This window comes from Ascaphus truei, chromosome 6 (genome assembly GCF_040206685.1).
Source record: "Ascaphus truei isolate aAscTru1 chromosome 6, aAscTru1.hap1, whole genome shotgun sequence".
Classification (NCBI taxonomy): domain Eukaryota; kingdom Metazoa; phylum Chordata; class Amphibia; order Anura; family Ascaphidae; genus Ascaphus; species Ascaphus truei.
The window spans coordinates 7206847-7227673 of record NC_134488.1 but is presented as its reverse complement, the minus strand read 5'-3'; the positions used below and the strand labels follow the sequence as shown (position 1 = coordinate 7227673).

The following is a 20827-nucleotide window of genomic DNA, read 5'->3' as shown; positions in this document are numbered from 1 at the left end:
GATGGTAGGCAGACCAGAGTAGCACACCGCTTTGCTGCACGGGTGCACCAGTGCTACAGCGCAAGAGTCCTGAGCGGGCTAGGGAATCCTCTGTCTCAGCGCAGGAACCAGGACACGGCCTCTCTAGATTAGGGAAAGAGTAGGCCCCAGGAACCAGGAAGCTGAAGATACACAGGGAAACCTCCGCTTCAGTGCAGGAATCCAGGAGACTGAAGAACGCAGGGACGAAACATCCGCTTCAGTGCAGGAATCCAGGAGGCTGAGGGACGCAGGGACGAAAACCTCTGCTTCAGCACAGGAGAACAGGAGTGGACCGCTGCGTGAATATAGCAGCCGGTCACAGGAAACAAGGAGCTGAAGTGAACAAGAAGAGTACTCAGCTACAACACAGGAGACTGGAGCAGACCGCTGCGTGAATATAGCAGCCGGCCTTAGGAAACCTGGAGCTGCAGACAACAAGGAGAATACTCCGCTTCAGCATGAGAGACAGGAACAAGCGAGGGCTTGTGGCAGAACAGATAGTGACATCCAGGAAGGACTATGCTCGGCAGGGAGCATTATGGGAAGACAATACTTAAAGGCCAGCGGGCCAATCCCCGGAGGGGGGTGTGAAGGTACTGCTCCAATGAATGAATGCAAGTCTAGGTTGCAGTGATAGGCTGCACAGCTGCAGTAGATACCAGAGGGAGTGTGTATAGCTTTGGTGAGTGAATCCAGGCTGCAGCAAACATCAGGAGAGGTGCTCCAGGACTGCACACGTCTGCAAGGTAAGGCAACCAGTAAACTGCGGAGCGGATTCCTTACAGTACCCCCCCCTTCACGCGAGACCTCCGGGCAAACATGAGCACACCTAGAGTTGGGGGACCGGGAATTGTTGCTGAACCGTCTAGGATTGGGGTTAGAGTCGTGGTCCAGAGACTCGTGGTTAGTCCTTAGTGTACCCCCACCCCCCGGTGAGAACTGCGGCCAGACAGGACCATCCATGGGTCTTGGGGACATTGAGTTGTTCCTAAAATTCTTTAGGTGGAAAGGGCATCCGTAAACGAGCAGTTCTTTGGTGAGTACAGTTCTAGGATATGAGATTGATGGAAGAAACATCTTTGGTACATGGCTCGCCTCGCAAAATGACTTGGAAATCCAGGGCTGTGAAGAACCAGAGGGTTCCAGAGCAGAAACGGCAGGAGAACCCCTACAGGAAGCCCAGTCTTTAATAAATGAACCGGACTCTAGGATCAGCGGCCCTGATAGTTGATCGAATACACCAGGAGGAACTTTGTAACAGAAAAAGTCTTGGCTGACCACTGCATGTTGGAATTTGCGAGGAATTTTTCCTCTAGAAGGCTCCCAGGTAATGGTTAGTAAGGGTATAGGTTGGTTGGAAGCATCTCCCGGTATTGGTATGGAAGGTGACAAGGCAAGCAGTAAACCAGGCATAGGGACCGAAATCTTGGGATACGTACAGAGTATTTCCAACTGAGAGGAAATAACAGGGGCAACCGAAAATTCCGAGGGACAAAACCATGGTTTAGCAGGAGCAGAGAAGCAAACAACAGTAGAGCTCTCCAATACTGGGAAATCTTCATTGGGAGATAATATTGTCAGTGAATCAGGAATAGTCCTTGGGATCTTTAAATCAGTAGCTTGAGAAAAAGGCAGAGCCAGGGTAGTGGTGGGAGGGAAGCTAACATCAGAAGCTGAAGTCTGTACCTCAGTGACAGGGCCCTGAGAATCAACAAGCAGCAAGTATGAACTATGAAAACTCTTAATGACAGGCACCTTAGGAGTACAAGGAGTCTTTTCCGAAACTGCAATGGCCCTAATCACAGGGGTACCTAACCTGACAAAAACATGAATTGGTGTGTTTTCTAGTGCAAAATCTCTGATCACAGGACTCCTAACCGATAGTGAGGGTGTCTGGGTTTGATTAGAGAAAAAATCAGATGTATTGATAAGTGACTTAGAAACAATTACTGAGGTTCTAGATTTGCTGGACATGTGAGAAAAAATACCCTTTAAGACAGGAGTTTTCATTTCTTCCCAGAGTAACCCCATGTTTGCTGGGGCATATTTAGACACAGTACTGAGGGACTGGGTTTCAGCAAAGGCAGGACAGCTAAATAGCTCAGATTTAAACCCCAGGACTTGTAATATATGCATGGTGACCTCAGACAGTACTAAGGAAGTGACCACAGATATGCTGATCCCTGGAGAATTAGCCTGGACAGAGAAATCAGGGGGACCCCCAATCAGGATACTCCTTGTAGGAAGAGCTTCAGAATCAGAAGGAGAATCATTACCTCTCAGAGTCTCAAAACTAGTAAGACACAATTCAGCGAAAAGGGATACAGTGTGCAAGCTTTTTACTAATCTATATGAAAAAGCGTCACTTTGGGGAGAAAACCGTGCGTCAGCAAACATTCCTGGGAACATAATATGAACCCCAGGAGGGACATACAGACTACTGTATGCTTTTAACCCTAAGCTTAAAGAGGAGGAGAACTCAGACAGTACACGGGGGTGAATCATAACTGTACTGGTCTCTGAAGTAGGTATTTGGTAATGAATGTCTGGGAAACCAGAAATTACTGCAGACTCCATAATGTGGGAACTATGCGCTGAAGCAGGGATCACCGCTATGTGGGCGACAGGCTGGTTCAGCAAAACACCCGGGAGAAGGAACTCTGCGAGCAAGCTTAGGGAAAAACCTGACTCCTGAATACATTTATCAGGAACCAGAACTTTAGCCGAAGTCTCCGGAGACGAAACTGCGGAAACTTGAGCTGAAGCAGGGGATTTATAGCAAAGAATATCTAGGGACTCCGTACGGTTATGGGAATCCCTCAATGCAACCTCTGCTGTCTGACTTGTGGACTCATTCTCTGAGGCTAAAACGAAGGCATTAACTTGGAGGCAGCAAGAATTTACAGGGGTTAATGCAGACAATGCCTGAGAGTAAAACATAGGTAATCTTCTCTCTGTATTAGGACAGACCAGGAATCTCTCCTCTGAAGCTAGGGGCGTGACCATGGCTGACAGAGAACAGGGATTTACCAAAGGAAACTCAGAGAGCTGCCCCTCAGGGGTTAATACAGAAATGACCCTGGGAACAGAACTTAGGGATTCTTTCTCTGACGGGGAAAGCGCACAGGACTGCCTAGCAGAGTTTAAAGCTGGAAAACCCTCAAGAGCTGGAGTGACAGATTCGGAGTTAGAAATAGGGGAACAAAGGGACTTATTCTCTGATAGTAGAACCTTAGTGTTGGCTAGTGAAACATATGTATTCTCCAGGGGAACCTCACAGGACTGCTCGGCAGGGGTTAAAGCTGGAAAACCCTCAAGACCTAGAGAAAGGACTTCTGAGCTAGAAATAGGAGAACTAATGAACTTATTCTCTGATACAAGAACATTAGGGCTGGGTAGAGCAACATATGTATTCTCCAGGGGGACCTCACAGGACTGATCGGCAGGGGTTAACGAAAACATATCATTGGTGTCAGGGAACCCGGGCATACACTCAGGGCAAGGATCCGTGGTAGACCAGGGATACAGCCAAGCGGCAGCGAAGCTGGCGAGGGGAGGATCCTGTTCCTTTATGCAAATGTCCAATGTCATGGAAAGGATATGGAGTGTTTTTTGGGCATCAGCCAACATGAGGAGAGGGTCCTCTTTTGCTATATAAATGTCTAAAGACAAGGCCAGGGAAGAGAGTTCCTTTTGGGCGTTGTCCAATTCTAAAGGGTACACATTTTCCCAAGTTAAAGGGTAACCAGGAAAGCAAATACAAGCGGCCAGCGATTGTTTTAAGTCCCGGAGGCGGTAAACCTTCATCATGAGATCATTACGGCATTTGTTTTGCAAAGGGGTTAAACCTACAAACACAATCAGATCTTCAATCAGGGGTATTATCTCACATAGAAATTGGTATTCACACTGGGACTGGTTTACAGGCTGGGACAGGCTTTCAGACAGAAACTTACCAACCCTCACCACAGGGCGGTCCGAGTTTGTGCAGCCGAGCATACTGTCAGGGTTCTGCTCGCCACAAACCAGGACCGGACCGCGAGGCTGAGGTGGGGTTGTAAAAGCACCGACCTGAGACCGCGCAGGCTGATCCGGATTGCGCAGTTCGTAGTCATATGTCGCAGGATCAGGATTGGAGAAGACAGCGTCGTCGTTGTAGAAGCCAGGGTCAGGACAGGAGACATCAGGATAAACATTGTTCAGGCAAGAGTTCGGCAACAGGTAGTCAGGAGAGCCCCGCTTCAGCTTAGGAGCGCAGGGTTGGCCTCTGCGCGAGCGACGACCATGGCCCATGGTACTGGTCACAGGAGATGGTAGGCAGACCAAAGTAGCACACCGCTTTGCTGCACGGGTGCACCAGTGCTACAGCGCAAGAGTCCTGAGCGGGCTAGGGAATCCTCTGTCTCAGCGCAGGAACCAGGACACGGCCTCTCTAGATTAGGGAAAGAGTAGGCCCCAGGAACCAGGAAGCTGAAGATACACAGGGAAACCTCCGCTTCAGTGCAGGAATCCAGGAGACTGAAGAACGCAGGGACGAAACATCCGCTTCAGTGCAGGAATCCAGGAGGCTGAGGGACGCAGGGACGAAAACCTCTGCTTCAGCACAGGAGAACAGGAGTGGACCGCTGCGTGAATATAGCAGCCGGTCACAGGAAACAAGGAGCTGAAGTGAACAAGAAGAGTACTCAGCTACAACACAGGAGACTGGAGCAGACCGCTGCGTGAATATAGCAGCCGGCCTTAGGAAACCTGGAGCTGCAGACAACAAGGAGAATACTCCGCTTCAGCATGAGAGACAGGAACAAGCGAGGGCTTGTGGCAGAACAGATAGTGACATCCAGGAAGGACTATGCTCGGCAGGGAGCATTATGGGAAGACAATACTTAAAGGCCAGCGGGCCAATCCCCGGAGGGGGGTGTGAAGGTACTGCTCCAATGAATGAATGCAAGTCTAGGTTGCAGTGATAGGCTGCACAGCTGCAGTAGATACCAGAGGGAGTGTGTATAGCTTTGGTGAGTGAATCCAGGCTGCAGCAAACATCAGGAGAGGTGCTCCAGGACTGCACACGTCTGCAAGGTAAGGCAACCAGTAAACTGCGGAGCGGATTCCTTACACCAAGATGGCGACGGCAGAGTTCTAGGTATGCACTGGGCGGCGGCATGGGTAGCGACGGGGGGCAGGGGCAGCAGCCGCTGCAGTACTGGTAGTGGGTAAGGAGGGGTCACGCGGCAAGGGACATGGCCCCCGATTCCTTACAAAAACAGTCTCCATTGTGTACCTCTGCACATGTCCTCCTACAGGGGCATATAGGCATACCATTGTTAGTTCTGTCGTGCCTAGTTTACCTGATACGATTAGCATTCGCCCGGCCTTATCTTTCTTTATTTTTCCTACTCCAAAGGGAACACTAGTTCTAATCAGGATGGCTACTCCCGCTTTTTTGTCTGTCGGTGGGGAATGATAGATTTGGTGGAAGTTTTTGTCCCTTAACCTGACCGTGTCTACTCTATTCAAGTGCGTTTCTTGGATCATATGTATGTCGCTTTGTCTGGCTTTGAGGTCTCTAAACAGAAGTCTCCTCTTTATGGGGGAGTTCAGTCCTTTGACATTCTGTGTTGTTATTTTTAATACTTTAGCCATACTCTAGTTTAAATTACTTGCGTAGTTGCTTGCTAGGGTCAACTTTTTATTGGGGGGAGCCTTATGGAGATATCCCGATTTTCGGGGCCGTATCTTTGTTATTTTTTTGTTTATAACATTTTGGATGTATACAGGTGAATTCCCGTGAGGATGAACTGGGGAGAACATTGGGGGAAAATAAAAGTAACTTTGGGAAATTTTAACTTGGTATGATGTAGGGCCCTCTGGTGCTTTGGGCCTTTGGCTCTGCGTTTGGGGTGTTTGGGACATGCAGAGTCAAGAAAAAAAGGGGGTGGGGGGGAAGTGTGTGTGTAGGGTGCAATGTGGTACTTGCAGTCTGAAAGGTTTTGGACGTAGACTGTAGTCAGCTCTGCTTGGACACATGGCTGTGGTGCGGTTTGTCAGACAGCCTCCTTTTCTAATAAAACTGGCTGAAACTAAAACACATGTGTAGGGAGAGAAAATACAACAGTCAAACTTTTGAAACAAACATGTTATGCAGTATTGAACACAGTTATATTTTTAACTGGACTAAACAGAGTCTTTGGAGGATTAATAGTGGCTTAATCCTTGTGCTCTCGGATGTTTAGATATACTGTACTTTTTTTGTTGTTGTCCCTTTTAGTTTTAAACCCTTTCGCTCCCTCCTCCCGCCCCCAGTTGTTCTTGCCCTTCTATTCGAGTCGGTATAAAAGTTCAGGACTGGGGGTTACGGTTGAGGTGGGATTGTCTCTCTTGTGTTCTTGCGACTCTACCAAGATCTAATTGTTAGACCTCAGAATTTGGGGCTTGGTGGGTTATCCTGGGTTAATTGTCACTCTGGACCACCTTTCTCGCCCTGGTCTCGGGAATGCCTTCCCTATGACTCTCCGTAATTCTTCTGGAATCTCCAGGCCCAGCGCGGAGATGAATTCCGGACCTTCCTCTGGGGTTCTCAGGGTAGCCTGTTTTCCCTTGTGAGTGGCTTGTTGACGGAAGGGGAAACCTCATCTGTATCTGACGTCTTTGCTCCTCAGGTAGCCTGTGATTTCCATGAGTTCGCGTCTTTTGGCCATGGTTGTTGGTGCAAGGTCCGAGAAGATTTGCAGTTCTGTGTCCTCAAAAGAGATTTTGTCTAGGTTTCTGACTTTGGAAGATATTTCCTCTTTGGTAGAGATAGTGAAACCTTGTGATTACGTCTCTGGGCCCTCTGTTTTCTAATTCTTTCGGTCTGTAAATCCTGTGGGCTCTGTCCTGGCTTGATTTCTTCATTGAGGACTGTCTCCGGAATGTTGCGAATTCTAAGATTGTTTCTTCGCGATCTATTCTCTGCCTCCTCCTGGGCGTCCTGGAGACGGGAAATATGTTCTTTCATTTGGGTTATAACTCCGTCCGTCTCTACTTGCTTTTCGGTGACTGCTTCCATGACTACCTCCAGTCCTGTTGTCCGTTCCTTCACCTCCACGATTTTGGTGTGGAGGCTCTTCATTGCTGGTTTGCAGCTCCTCATGGAACGCCTGTTTTATTTCTTTAACCCAGGCTTTTAGTTCTTTCCTGATGTCCGGGTTCTGATCCGCTTCCGACCCTGAGTCCGAGTCCTCTTGGTCCTGGGCTTGTGTGACTTTCTCCTTGCCCGTTGGTGCATGCGGCACGTTCTTTCGCGTAAAGAACGTGGAAGCTTCCGGCTTCCCGGACTTTCTGGGAGGGGCCATGGCTCCGGCGCGCAGTTGAGAGATGTAGAAGTAATTCCGGCCCGGATCTTCCTCTTTTGTATTGTTTGCTAGATTGCTTTAAATTCTGTAAGCTTAGAATGGTTCTTGTCTTTTTTCTGGGCTCACATCAGTACCGCGCTTGCACCACCACACTTGGGCAATCCGTTAGTGCATGGGACTAAACATATAGTCTCCTGTTTATTAGAGAGTCATCTGGGGGAGAGGGGGGGGAGAGGAGGGGGCGTGCATGTGTTTGATTGATCAGCGTCCGTTTCCAGGATTTTATGTACCAGTGGTGCCCGTAACGTGCAATCTTTTGTTCACTGGGGTCGCTTTCGGGCCTCTTTTTTTGGGGGGGGTTTACCCCTGTACACTTAGTAGAGGCCTCTGCTACAGGCTAGTTTTAGCCTCACATCTGACTTTGCCCACCCTGGTCACACAGCATCGGCGGCCATCTTGGATATAGGATCTGCTTTTTAGTTCTTAACTTTACTCTTGAGGGGCACTTAGCACCTGCCTGTTATGATGGCACGTTAGGGGGGTCACACTCGGGCACCCTCTCTTTTGATCTGGGCAGCTCCTGGCTAACTCGAGTGTGCGGGCAAGGGGGGGGGGAAAGGGGGTAGGCTCTTCTCTTACAGTAAAAAACAAAAATAAAGTGCGCCAAATGGGATGTAACTGTGAATATAGGCTATGTGATAAAACAAAATACAAAAAAACAAAAAACATGTGACATGAACCAGTCCGGCGCGTATAGGATCTTGCTAACAGAAGTAGATGAGTAAGATAGCCACAACCCAATGAATGACGCAGCTTCTTAATACAGGGAACCCCAGTCTCTGATGAGACCGTTACAGAAAAGAAGAAAAAAAGTTAGAAGCGCAGTCAAAATGGGGTAGTGGTCAAACTAAACACCTTTATTAAAAATCGTGTCCCAGGGATCACCCTCTAGGACAACAAAATCATGATGATCAATACAAAGACAATAATGTTTAAAAACTGTGCAGATGAATCTGTTGTGCAATTGCACTCAATGGGTCTCCAAGGGGTTAAAAACGGGAAAATCCCGGTGGAAAGTCAGAGTCCTGCAAGCTGTGCACTGCCCGGGCAGATTTTGATATAGAGGGGTACCCCAGGGTTCAGCCAATGCTCGATATGCTCACCCTGTATTCACTGCTGGTCCGTGGGTCCGGAAGCTTTCTTCAATCCTGAAATCTGCTCCGGTACACGTTGCACAGATGCACGATGACACACGATAACACACAGCCCTCCGAGTGTCCGGGTCTGATGTCACTTCCGGCCGTGACGCACAGACTCTTTCCGGTAGTCTCTGGGCTGCGTCCGTCAGCTCTCCTCCTCCTGGTTGCCGATGAACAGGCAAACAAACTTGAACAGGTGCTACTGGCTGGAGCCCAATGTATGATGTTGCTTGCTCCGCTCCACTGCACTGAATGAGAGCAAAAACCCTATGCTCCTCCTCCTACGCGTTTCACCATTAGATGGCTTCGTCAGGCTCTTCTCTGTTGGCTCTTCTGTCCTCCTGCAGTGTGCAGGGTCTTAATGGCTGCCGCGCCTCTCACACCTATCTCAGCCGATGCCCGGTGGCTGCCTGCCCTCTACCTGGCTTTGTTGTGGCTGCTGTCCTTCAGAGCCCCCCTCCTTTTCCCTTCCCCCCTACCTCTCCTGTCGGGCCGAGACGCAGCCGATTCAGGGCACTCTCACTCGTGCCCGGCGGCCATCTTGTTTCACCCGTCTGAAGCAGGTTCCGGTGCTCAATTGCGCGTCCGCGCTCCTTCCCTCCGTTAAACAGCGCCGCGAGGCTGTGCAGGGAGCGGGGTGAGTCTCCTCCGGCCGTGGGGATCTTTTACTGCCCTTCTTTGGCATTTTTTGTGCCTTATTTGCTGGTTTTCGCTGTCGGCAGCACGGAGTTCTGGGGTTGTGCTGCTGGCTAGCTCGGCTGCTGGACCTAATATTGTCACTTTTAACGCACTACGAGTTGTGCGCTGTTTTTGGTTTTTCCTATATGAATCACACACTGTCAAATTTCTGTTAGAAGATTTGTATACGTCAAATCAGTGAATGTCTGTTTTCCTTGTTCACCGCACACGAGTGCATTGATATATTTGATGTTTATTACAACTGGGAAACATCATATGTAGAAATAGATTTATACATGAGGTGCCATATGGATAACTAATACCTATAATCCAGTACACATAGGATTCAAATAACTCCCATCAGGGACATGCCAGAACTGCTATAATGCAGTACCTAGCAGTGTGGTTTCCTACACACACATCCATTTAGGAAGACACACATTTTTTCATATTATTTTATTCACATTGATAACATCATCAAGATGAATTATTGCTATTAATATCATACTAATGTTAACTGTGTATATAAGGTGATTTGACCACCGATAGTCCAGCCTTCACAATCCAAATGAAGTCCAATATGGGCTTGATTGGTGTCTCATAACATGTAAGGAAAAAAGGAACAAAGCATAGTGCAACACTGATGGACTCACTGATGAACAAACATTCACTAACAACATGCAACATAAACAGAACAAAATAGCTACAATAAAAACTGATACATTTAATGAAAAAATGATTAAAGTGATGAGGATTGTCAATCATGAGTATATATATCACTGCATGCTCTCATTACCCATCATGCCCCTGACGGAGTGACCTAGTGTCATGAAACGCATAGGGTGGTTGCACACATTAGTTTGATCCTCATCTGGAGTTGGTCTAGTCAGCTGCTGGTCTATTTGTCCAGCAACAATCAGTTTACAAGACTGCAAGGACTTTGGAGGCACCATATGCAAAGTGCTACATGCACAGTGTCTATCAGGACATTTTGAGCTACGGCGCATGCGCCACGCGTCATTCGAAGGCGACGCTACCAGCGGGTCTGTGATCGCGCCAGCGGGTTGTGTGGCGGCAGCACACGAGGTCTGCACGTCCTGTGATGTTCCTCTACTGATCCCCAGTTGGATTTCCTTGGCAGCTGTTGCTGTTACATGCTGGTTTTCTGCTAACTTTCCGTGAGTAGGATTCCAGTTTTAGACCAATCGGAAGTGATCTCTGTGTGTGTATTTTATGGTTGATTGTCATCCCTTTAATAATTTTTTCATTAAATCTATCAGTTTTTATTGTAGCTATTTTGTTCTGTTTATGTTGCATGTTGTTAGTGAATGTTTGTTCATCAGTGAGTCCATCAGTGTTGCACTATGCTTTGTTCCTTTTGTCCTTACATGTTATGAGACACCAATCAAGCCCATATTGGACTTCATTTGGATTGTGAGGGCTGGACTATCAGTGGTCAAATCACTCAGGTGATTTTAGTTTCACATGGGCGCCGCTATTATTGTGTTTTTTTGTGGTTTATTATGATCTCTGTGGGTCATTTATAGCAGGCATCCTAGATCTTCATTTAAGGTTTTTTATAATTATTTTAGGAATTTGTCACTAATATTTTCAAGCATTAGCGCTTTTGCACGATATTTTCTTTTTCACTGTGTATAGAAGGTGTTATTTTTCTGTATAGTTCCATCTGTCATATTTAAGTAATAATCCCCGTAGAACAGAGCATTACTGGCCAACAATGCCCAGGCTGGAACAGTTGAAGCAATAGAAGGAAGAAATGGCAGAGCACAACCGTAAATATCCAAAAAATTAGGAGGAAAGTGCGTTGCCCATAAAAATATTTAATGGTCAAAAATGGAAAAATGGCAAGGCATTATCCTACCAAAATGTTTCGTGCTGTGTAGCACGAAACATGTTGGTAGGGTAATGCCATGCCATTTTTGACCTGTAACAGGGGACTTATCTGTGACAATAGCTTCCACAGGATTATTAATATTACAAAAAATAATTGGGTTTGAACTGAACGAGGCTTAAGATATAATAAATTGTATTTGTTCCTTAGAATAAAGGTGAACACAACAGATAATACAGTAACAAACAAGAAGTACACTTACTTAGGGGTTGGGGAATGAGAAGTTAGATGTAGCATTTCTCTCAGCAATCAGGAAATCATTCAGGTGATATCAGGTAACCATATCAGCAAACGAAGACAAAGGATATATGGGTGGACAGCAGTTTATAAACCTTTTGTCCCTCTATCTGTACCATTAAGCACCAGTGATTGGTTTTCAATTACCTCCAGCCAATCTTTAACATGGGAACACATTTCAACACATGCCCCCCTGCTAGCTGGCACAGGCGCAGTAGAAATCTGGGGTCTCATTTCTGTAGCCCCACATATGCAAATGGAATGCCAGCCATTCTACCCATTTGGCTTTATGGCAGGAAAACCTTTGTTGGAAGGTGTTAACTGGAACACTTAAGAACTGCTCTGGTTTGGGCCTCGGATAAACAGTGAGGGTGACAAAACTCTTTGAACAATACTTAAGTCCTAGACATTCGGTCGCCTCTCCGGCCATCTGCTACATTATGGCCAAAGAAATTTCCTCTGGAATTTATCCATACCTTAGAATACAGTATTAAGCATAAAACATAGACGTATTAAAATATCCGGTTCCGTTTGGTCTAGCAGGTCCAAACTTCCCAGTTGGCATTGCCAGAACTGGGACACCATATGGTCCAAAAAGCGACTTGCTACTATCTAAGGAACCGGAGTTACACAAATGTACATTAAATCATTTTAATACAAAAATCTCCATTGAAAAAGAAATCTCAGCTTTTCACTAAATCCCCATTGAAAACAACGGGCAGCTCCGCCATAGACTTTCAATGGTAAATCGCAGCCATTGAAGTCAATGGGGTTTTTCTGCCATTGAAGTCTATGGGAAAAGTCCCGAACTTCAAGGGGGTCCATACTCCGTCGGGTTGGTCCAAGCGGGTCAAGGATGGTTCTGTAGCAATGCCGGAGCAGTGGCTACAGATACCCCAAACCCTGATCCGCTGGACCCTCCGGAACCGGAGATATGGATTCCTAAAATTCAGTATTTCACACTTAGTCATTTTTCTGAGCCGTTTCTGCCGCCGCCGGCAAAGCCTATGGCGCGACCCGCTCTATCTGGTTCGACCCTTATCAGGGGTCCAGGATTCGGGGACCCGGTGGTGGTCGAGTGGGGGGAAGCCTCGGAACTAGGGGCAAAAAGAATTTTATTTCTAGGTGCCCTAGAACTGTTTATTCCCACATCAATTAACTTTGAACTTGACTCAAGTGATTGTAACTCTTTTTTAGACATTGTATCCGCTTTGCGGTTTGCGGTCTGGACGGCAGCCAACTTCTTCCTGGAAAGGTTACCTCGAGGCATCTCCATTGAAGCCAATGGGCCCATTGACTTTCAATGGGAAACCGCCGCTCTCCCTCTCGGACGCCACCTGCTGGTCTTTACAGGAAACAGGACTAAAACAGCACAATCTGCCATTGGAATGCATTGAGCCCTAATGGCGGCCAATGGGGACCTGCAAAATGGTGCCTGAAAAGGCGGGAAAACTACACAAAGAGCTATAATCATTAAAGAACTATTAACCCTTGTGCTCCCGGATGGATTCTAGTGTGTGTGTGATGCAGACACTGATTAACAGACATTACAATGGAACAGGGGAACATACATTTACAGGTCATAACAAGGGTTAAATCACATTTCTGGACCTCAGTCCAGTTAACCCCTTGTCTCCCTGGTGCGGTCAGGGGTGGCCAAATGGGGTGCAACCCCTTTAATACCGGGCCACCCCCTTCCTCCCTCTACATTATCCCTGTTCAAAAATGTGCCTCTAATCCAGCAATGTGGTGGTTAACTGCTGGTAGACAATTAACCAACACCACCTGGCTGATTAGAGGTGTCAGAAAAAGCCTGCCTCTGAGACAGGAAGGGAGATTTTTCCTCAGTACACAAGGGTGCTGACAAGAGGAAAGAGGTCTTGAGCAGAAAGTCTCTGCTGAGATCAAGACACCCAAAGACCTATATTCATGGACACAGGGGACCTAGGAACCTACCAGAGACTGACATGAAGGGACACCTGCTTTAAGGTATCTCTTGAGACTTTGGGGAATAGGGTGGTAATGGGATTATACCTCCAGCCCTGCAGAAAGGGACTGGGGAAGTAAATTTGCCCTTAAACAGGGATAGGCGTTTGTTGGTTTCATATGTTTTGCTGTGTTAAAAGGGACAGGCGCAATAAAGCCTTATTTTAATTTCACCTTAAAAACGGTCTCCATTGCATACCTCTGCACACATCTCTTACATGACCATTAAATATTTTTAATGGACAATGAATGCACTTTCCTCCTAATTTTTTGGATATTTACGGTTGTGTTCTGCCATTTTTTCCTTCTATTGCATCTAATCTACACGGACGGAGGCACACCAAGCTTGCCTGGAACCTGGATTAACATGGACGCTGCAGCAGGCCTGTGAGTTTTTGCTTGCTATATGGTTATTGTGTTCCTTAAGGTATTTGGGTACTCAATTGGGGTGATATTTAGCACTTTAGTTCCTAGATTTATTGAGTGCCGCTTTTACTGGTTTACGAACCGGGATGCCACACCCAGTACCCTACCCAATTCAAGATATATACTCCAGGCATCACACAGGAATAATCATCATCATTCTACATCAATTGTTCTGTACACAGCTTTTAGCACCACGCATGAATACATTTGGAAGAGTTGAATGCCCGAGGCGAAGCCGAGGGACTTTAACCCAGCCAGGACATTATTGGCCAGTACTGCCCTGTTCGGAGGGGATTATTACTATTATAGGCTAAATGTAGGCTTTTTTCATAAATAATAGACACTTTTGTATAGTTATATATATTTGTTTTATTCAAATAAAATGGTAAATACATGAAAGCACCTCCTATATACACTTAAACTGCAGCTATCTATATCCACACAATGCCGCCCCCTCTGTGTGTACATACACACACAAACTGCTATTCACACAAACTCTGCAGACACACACCAACTCTGCAGCAGACACACACACACACACACACACAAACTCTTAGGAGAAGCAGCAATCACGCACACACGCTCTATAAGGCTGAGTCCATAGAAGGACAGTCAGCGCTGAGCCGTGCGGACACTCTGCGATGAGCCGTCATCCTAAATGAGTATGTCTTGAGAGGGGGCGTCCGCAGGCGTGCTGAGGCGCAGGGATTTTCAGCCGACAACTGAACCGGCTTAAAACCTCCAATCAGAGCGAAGCAGCGTCAACGTCACGTCGCCGTGATGTCTGCGCTTCGCGGGCTATCGGCCCAGTGTCGTCAGTGCCCCGCCTCCCGATCGCGCACGCTGGCTCATCTGCTAATTCATGCAATCGCTCCTGATTGCGCAGACGAGTCTTAGGGTCCGCACGGCTCAGCACGGCTCCCCCTCTATGGACGTAGTCTAAAGCAGCAGAAACACACACACACACTAGATAAAAACTGCAGCTACAAACCAACTCTGCAGACAGACACTTACCTTGCAGCTACAAACACACTCTCTCCCTCCTCAACTCAACGGCTCTGTGCACAGAGGGAGGGGGAGGAGTCAGTCTGTCTGCTGCTTCCTGACAAATCCCCTGCCCTGTCTGAGAGCTGTTCCTGCCTCCTGACCAATCCCGTACCCTGTCACAGAGCTGTTCTGACAAAAGGAAAAACTGATTATTTCTAGCCAATCACTTTGCAAGCTACCAAAAATTCCAGGCATTACTGAATGAATAATGCCCGGACTTTTAACCAATAAGAGCAGGGATTTCAATAATACACAGAATTTTACAGCTTTAGCCTAATTCTGGATACCATATGATATATCTAGATAGTATAATTAGTTTGTCATTTATATGTAACCAAATATCTATTTGAAGTCAATATTATTTGTTGCTAATGTAAGCATTGCCTGTAGCAAATGTGATTGTGAGTTTAAAATATACTATATCGGAGTGACTTAACATTCACTCAATATGCATAATGTATTTCAATATAAGCACCCACAAAGGATCATATGTAGTCTCCAAAAATCAGTTCTGATGAGTATTCGCTGTTTGAATTTGTGGACACTGACTAATTGACAGTCTAACTACTAAAGACTCACAGCACTATGAATAATTAGAGCTGTTTTGAAAAGAAAAGTATAAATAACCACTAGGAACTGATCATCTACAGTACCCCTGAGGACGAGACTGTTGTCTTGAAACGCGTAGGGTTCACTTTGCAGGACTCTCGAGTACCCCGAAGCCGAGAACAGCTGAGAGTTGGGAGTAGTGATGTCATCTGGAGAGGCTGGTCGGCGACATGTGCGAGCAAGGAGGCTCAACCAAACAGCTCATTCAGGATGTTTGCAGCCCTATCGAGCAACCAGTCAGGTAGATATCACCAACAGAGAGTTCTACATACATGGCGCATGTTCTAGTGACTTGTAGTAAGTAGGATTTTAATTTTTACATTGATGGAGAGAAGATCATCGAGCCGACGCCTATGGTGTGGCATCTTTTCACCATTTTTTATGTTGATTGCATGTGCAATCTGTTTTATTGATTTTTATGCAGAGTATTTAAACTTATGAATTTTTCAAATCATCCTACATCAAGATATTTAATGATACTTTCAGTTCTGAATATTTATACCACCAGAGCTAATACACTATCGTGCCATTTTGTGCTTCTCGTCTCCTCCATGTATGACATGTTTGTCAGCTGCCACTACCACAAATCTTCAAAGAAGTAACAGCAGCAGAGCAGAGCCAGACGGACACTCACCTGAACGGGTTTGGTTCTCACAAGCCAATCTTCTAAGTCTTTTTTCCCCCAGCCCTCTATCCCTTAAATGACAAACTATAACACTGTCAATGATAACGCGATGGTATATAAGGGATGTGTCTGGCAATTTATCATTAACACCGCTGATGAAGCATGAGCAAAATGCGTAGGGTGAGAGAGAGCGCAGCTAATCTATCACCCAACATCGCGACATTAGATCAACGATCAGGTGACACAAAAGTCTTTGGTACCAAATGCCATGGACATCGAGGCAGGAAGAGCGGACTTCCATTCTGTTCCCCGAGGTCGGGAACATAATCAAATCTGCACTTTTTTATTAAAAAAATTGTGAGTGTACTCTGCATTTCTATTTTTATTGTTTCTATTAAAACGAAATTATGCTACATTTGCTTTCTGCAAACTCTTCACATACTGAATTTTAAACTTATGGAAGACGGAGATCTGCGAAGGGGAGGAGAGATGTCCAGCAGCCTAACCATCTGATCCATTGAATAGTCAGTTACATGCCTGATCAAGAAACTTTCCTGTGAGTTTATACAATTGAGTGGGAATTGCGCCTATACCATACCGATTACATTATGTTGTGTTTCTTTGTCCTTTCTGTCTTTGTGCTTTAGGCTTCTTTTTTTCTGGACTATCTATATATCTACATGTATACATAGAAAAATATTACCAGGCAAAGAAGAGAAAGCACTCAAAATCTGGTGGTTCAAAATCAGTGTATTGATGAACAATGGCACACAAAGCCAAAACTAAAATTATGTGTGCTAGGTAGCACTTCACAACAAAGCAAATTTATGAATAAATGAAAAGGTGCACACGAGCAGGGAGGAACCTCATCCCCCCCCCCCCAGAGAGGAATCAATAATATACACAGGGGTCGCCAGCACGCAATAAGAAAAAAACAGTCAAAAATGTATATTTGAGAAAATCAATGGTATATTTAAAAAAAATAGCAGCTACAAAGTCAGCCCTAATATAGGCTTGGAGAGTACATCTCATGGAACAATAACACTAATTGAGGGAGAGGAGGGGGGGAAACAAGGGGAATGAAACAAAAACAACAAGGGAGGGGGGAAATGTACAATACACATAGAAAATGAGTTGCTAAAAGTATAAGGGGGCGACGTTTCGGAGCCTAAAATGCCCCTTTTTCATGCCGGTTCCCACAGACTGATGCAGTCTACGTATGGTACTTCCCTAATTTGCACACCTCCAAACAAACACCTCTCCACTAAACAAGTTAAGTAATGCTGAATAATCCTAATAGACCTAACCTATGCAATAACAGTTACCCTATCATGTAAAGGTAAGGACCTATGCAGTAACCCAGAGATATTTAGGTATATAGTCTGTGTAAGTAGACTGAAAGAAAAGCAAAAACCTATGCTCAACAGTAACATTTTTTTTCAGGGCCTCATTATGAGTGAACATATTCTGTAGATTCAAGAGTTTCCATTGCCCCCCACCCCCAGCGTGTTGGCGGCCCTGTGAGCCCCCCCCTTTTTACACCTCACTTTTCCCCTTACACCTCCTCCCTGACTCCCCTTTTTCCTCTCACACTCCCCCCCTCCGCTATCACTCAGTAACCCCCTCGACCCTCCCCACATTCATTTCCCCGACCACACACACACATAGAATTCCCCCCTCCCCCACAATACACAAATTAGAATAACCACCTCCCCCCCCTGCAATAACCTCCCAACCACCACGCACTACAATAACCCCCTCCACACACACAATAATCTCCACACACAACCTGAGGAGCGGGAGGGGGTTGACAGGGAGGATGAGGAGCGGGAGAGGGTGATCTGACTGGGAGGTTGAGGAGCAGGGGGGGGGTGGTCTGACAGGGAGGATGAGGAGCGGGGAGAGTGCTTCTGACTGGGTGTTGTTTGAGGAGTGGCGGTCTGACAGAGTGGCTATTGAAGCGTCTGATAATGTAAATATGCGTAAACACAACGGAGTAATTTGGTGTTTTTGCACCCGGGGGAAGTTTCACCAACTGTCCCCCCCGCAGCACACTGACAGACACGGAGGCACACACAGCACACTGACAGAGCAAACTGTAACTGACAAATTTACACACAAAGCATACTGACGCACACACACACAACACAAAATAACACACAAACACACATAGCATACCTTCCCACAGCAGCACATAGTAACTCCTCCCCCTGATGTCATGGAGTGCAGGGGCGGACAGAGTTCTGTAGCTCTCTGCAGTTACACCCCCAGCCTTTGCTGCCTGCTCTTTCTCCCCCCTCGGCTAGACGGCTGGGCCAAATGTCCCGGCTCTCCCCCAAAGGTGGCCCTGAGCGAGCCCCAAAGAGCGCAGGCAATAGGTATGCCCCTGCCTATTTAGTTGATGTGAGATTTACTACCATTAGTCTATATAGTCTCAAAGGCTCTACCAGTTAAGTGCATCAGTTGCTGTTGGGTTAACATCCTTACGTTATCTGTTGTGTTATAGGTAATCTTAGATAAACCACCTTATTATATATCAAATCAATCAGTTGCAGTTGGGTTAACATCTTTAGGTTAGCTACAGGGATGGAAAAATCCTGTGTGCCTGGTCACCTAAAATGTCCCACTTGGCGCCTATGCTGTGTTCAGTAATGACTAACAGGTCACGTCACCGCTGCACAGCTCAGTGAGAACCAGGGAATCCAAAAGAAGGCAGAGGTGTGTGAGTGCTGGGGGCAGGGCTAATCAGAGGGGAGTGAGGCTAGTCAGAACTCAGAGCAGAGATGTATGTCAGAATGTGCCACTCAGAGAGAGCGGGTGAATCGGAGAGCAGGTGGTGTGCGATGACTAGTCTGAGGAGTGGAGCTAGACAGCTCCAGATAACATTACTTTATTATTTATTTAATTAAATTCACATTTACTCCATTATCCAAAACCAAATTGACGCGTTTTATCAAAACCAATAGTTTTTTTAAGAACCAAAACAGGAATCAAGTGCACACTTCAAAATAGAGATGACAGGTTGGCACTGGATGAGTCCCTTAATCAAGAAATCAGAGATCAAATTTACACATGGAGAAGGGGTGTTTTTCTTCTAATGGCACAGGTTTTTGACCTTTACAATGCACCTGGTAAGGCCAAGCCCCTGGCATGACAGAGGCCTTTATGAGGTTACAGGTACATCATGAACCCATGTGTTTTGTAGGGGGTTATTGCTCCAAATGAGCTGCCAGCACGATTTAAAGGGAAGTCGAGCCTCCTCCAGGACTTCTGTATGGTCGCTGAAGTGCCAAAATGATTCTGGTGCCACCAGACCTCCAGCACTGCAAAAGTTAGGGGGCAGTGTACTAGTGGCAGTGAGTGGGTCTTAAGCGTGGTGCTCTGCTCAGTATCCCCCCATGGTTCTTGTTTTACACTTCACCTCCTCATTTAATGCACTTATTACTGGTTTATGTAAATTTTTCCTTTATAGGCCACTTTCTGGTTGGCGCACAATTTTGACCAATCAGATGTGTTATGTTGATTGGCTGGCTTTTTGGCCTATAAAATAGACTTGTGGCATTGAAGTGTTAAAGAGTGTCATCTGAGACCTACAGTAGAAATATTTTTAAACATGAGCTGATAATTGTTGTATGTTACGGTGTTCAACTTGTTTTCACAGCCAGAGCAACTGTTCTCTCCCTTTCCACTAACCCAGTGTTTCCAACTTCAGTCCTCAGGAAACCCAACAGACCAGGTTTTAAGGATATCCCTGCTCCAGCACAGGTGGCTCACTCAAAATGATTGAGCCGCTGATTGACCCACCTGTGCTGGAGCAGGGATATCCTTAAGACCTGACCTGTTGGGGTTCCCTGAGGACTGGAGTTGGGATACACTGGCCCTAACCTCCATTGGCTCTGTGATAAGGACACTCATTCAGATGCTTTTTAAAAATGCAATTTGTTATTTCCACAGAAACAAAATAAGTCACATATTTGCTTTAAGCATTAGATTAGGAAGCCAATTAGACTGTTAAAATGTTTCCAAAAGGTTGTTTTTTGCCAACGCTGTGGGATTGCACTTTTAAAAGGAACAGTTAAACTTTTATTTTTTTAAATTTATTTATTGATGTAAATGGCTGCTGTAAACACAGAACCACCCTGATAAAAAATGTGCACTTATGTTTAAATTATAATGTTCTGCTTTCTGGCTGAAAAGTTACCTCATCCAAAAGGTAAATGAATGCAAGAGTAAAATCTACTCCCCCCCTCCCCAATCATCTTGATGAACGGTGCTTTTTGAGTTGCCAATGGAGTTGGAGGTTTAAGCAACCGCTTTAATTGTTTACGCCGGAGAATTACATCTGTGGATTTCGCCAACGCTCTTCTAAACATGGTTAGTGGCAAAAAAATTCATTTTACAGCAACCTTTCCAAAAACCTAATAATGTGAACTAAATTTAAATGACTATAATCCATAAACCGCCTCATAAGATTCAGTGCGGTCTCACTGACGGAAGCCTGAACAACTTTTTTTTGGGGTCAACAATCCCAATTCATGCTGGTTGTTAGGCTGCGCTTATAGTGACAGCGACGTCACGCTGCAGTTGCTGGAAAAATCAAATTGAGGTAAATTCCAGTGATCACGTCGCTTCTACTATAAGCGCATGCGAAGGTGGCAATACATTTGTTTCGCTGCGACGCCGGCACTATAGCGTGTGCGCTTATAGTAAGAGTGACCAGACGGCTTGGTCGCGGTCGCTGGAAGTCATCTCAATT

At 46.0% G+C, this 20827-nt stretch overlaps 1 long non-coding RNA gene across 1 annotated transcript in view; it reads right to left on the bottom strand.

The window, feature by feature from the left end:
* Positions 1–20827, bottom strand: part of LOC142496650 (uncharacterized) — a 61267-nt gene that overhangs the window by 38810 nt on the left and 1630 nt on the right. The gene's annotated exons all lie outside the window — the stretch shown is intronic.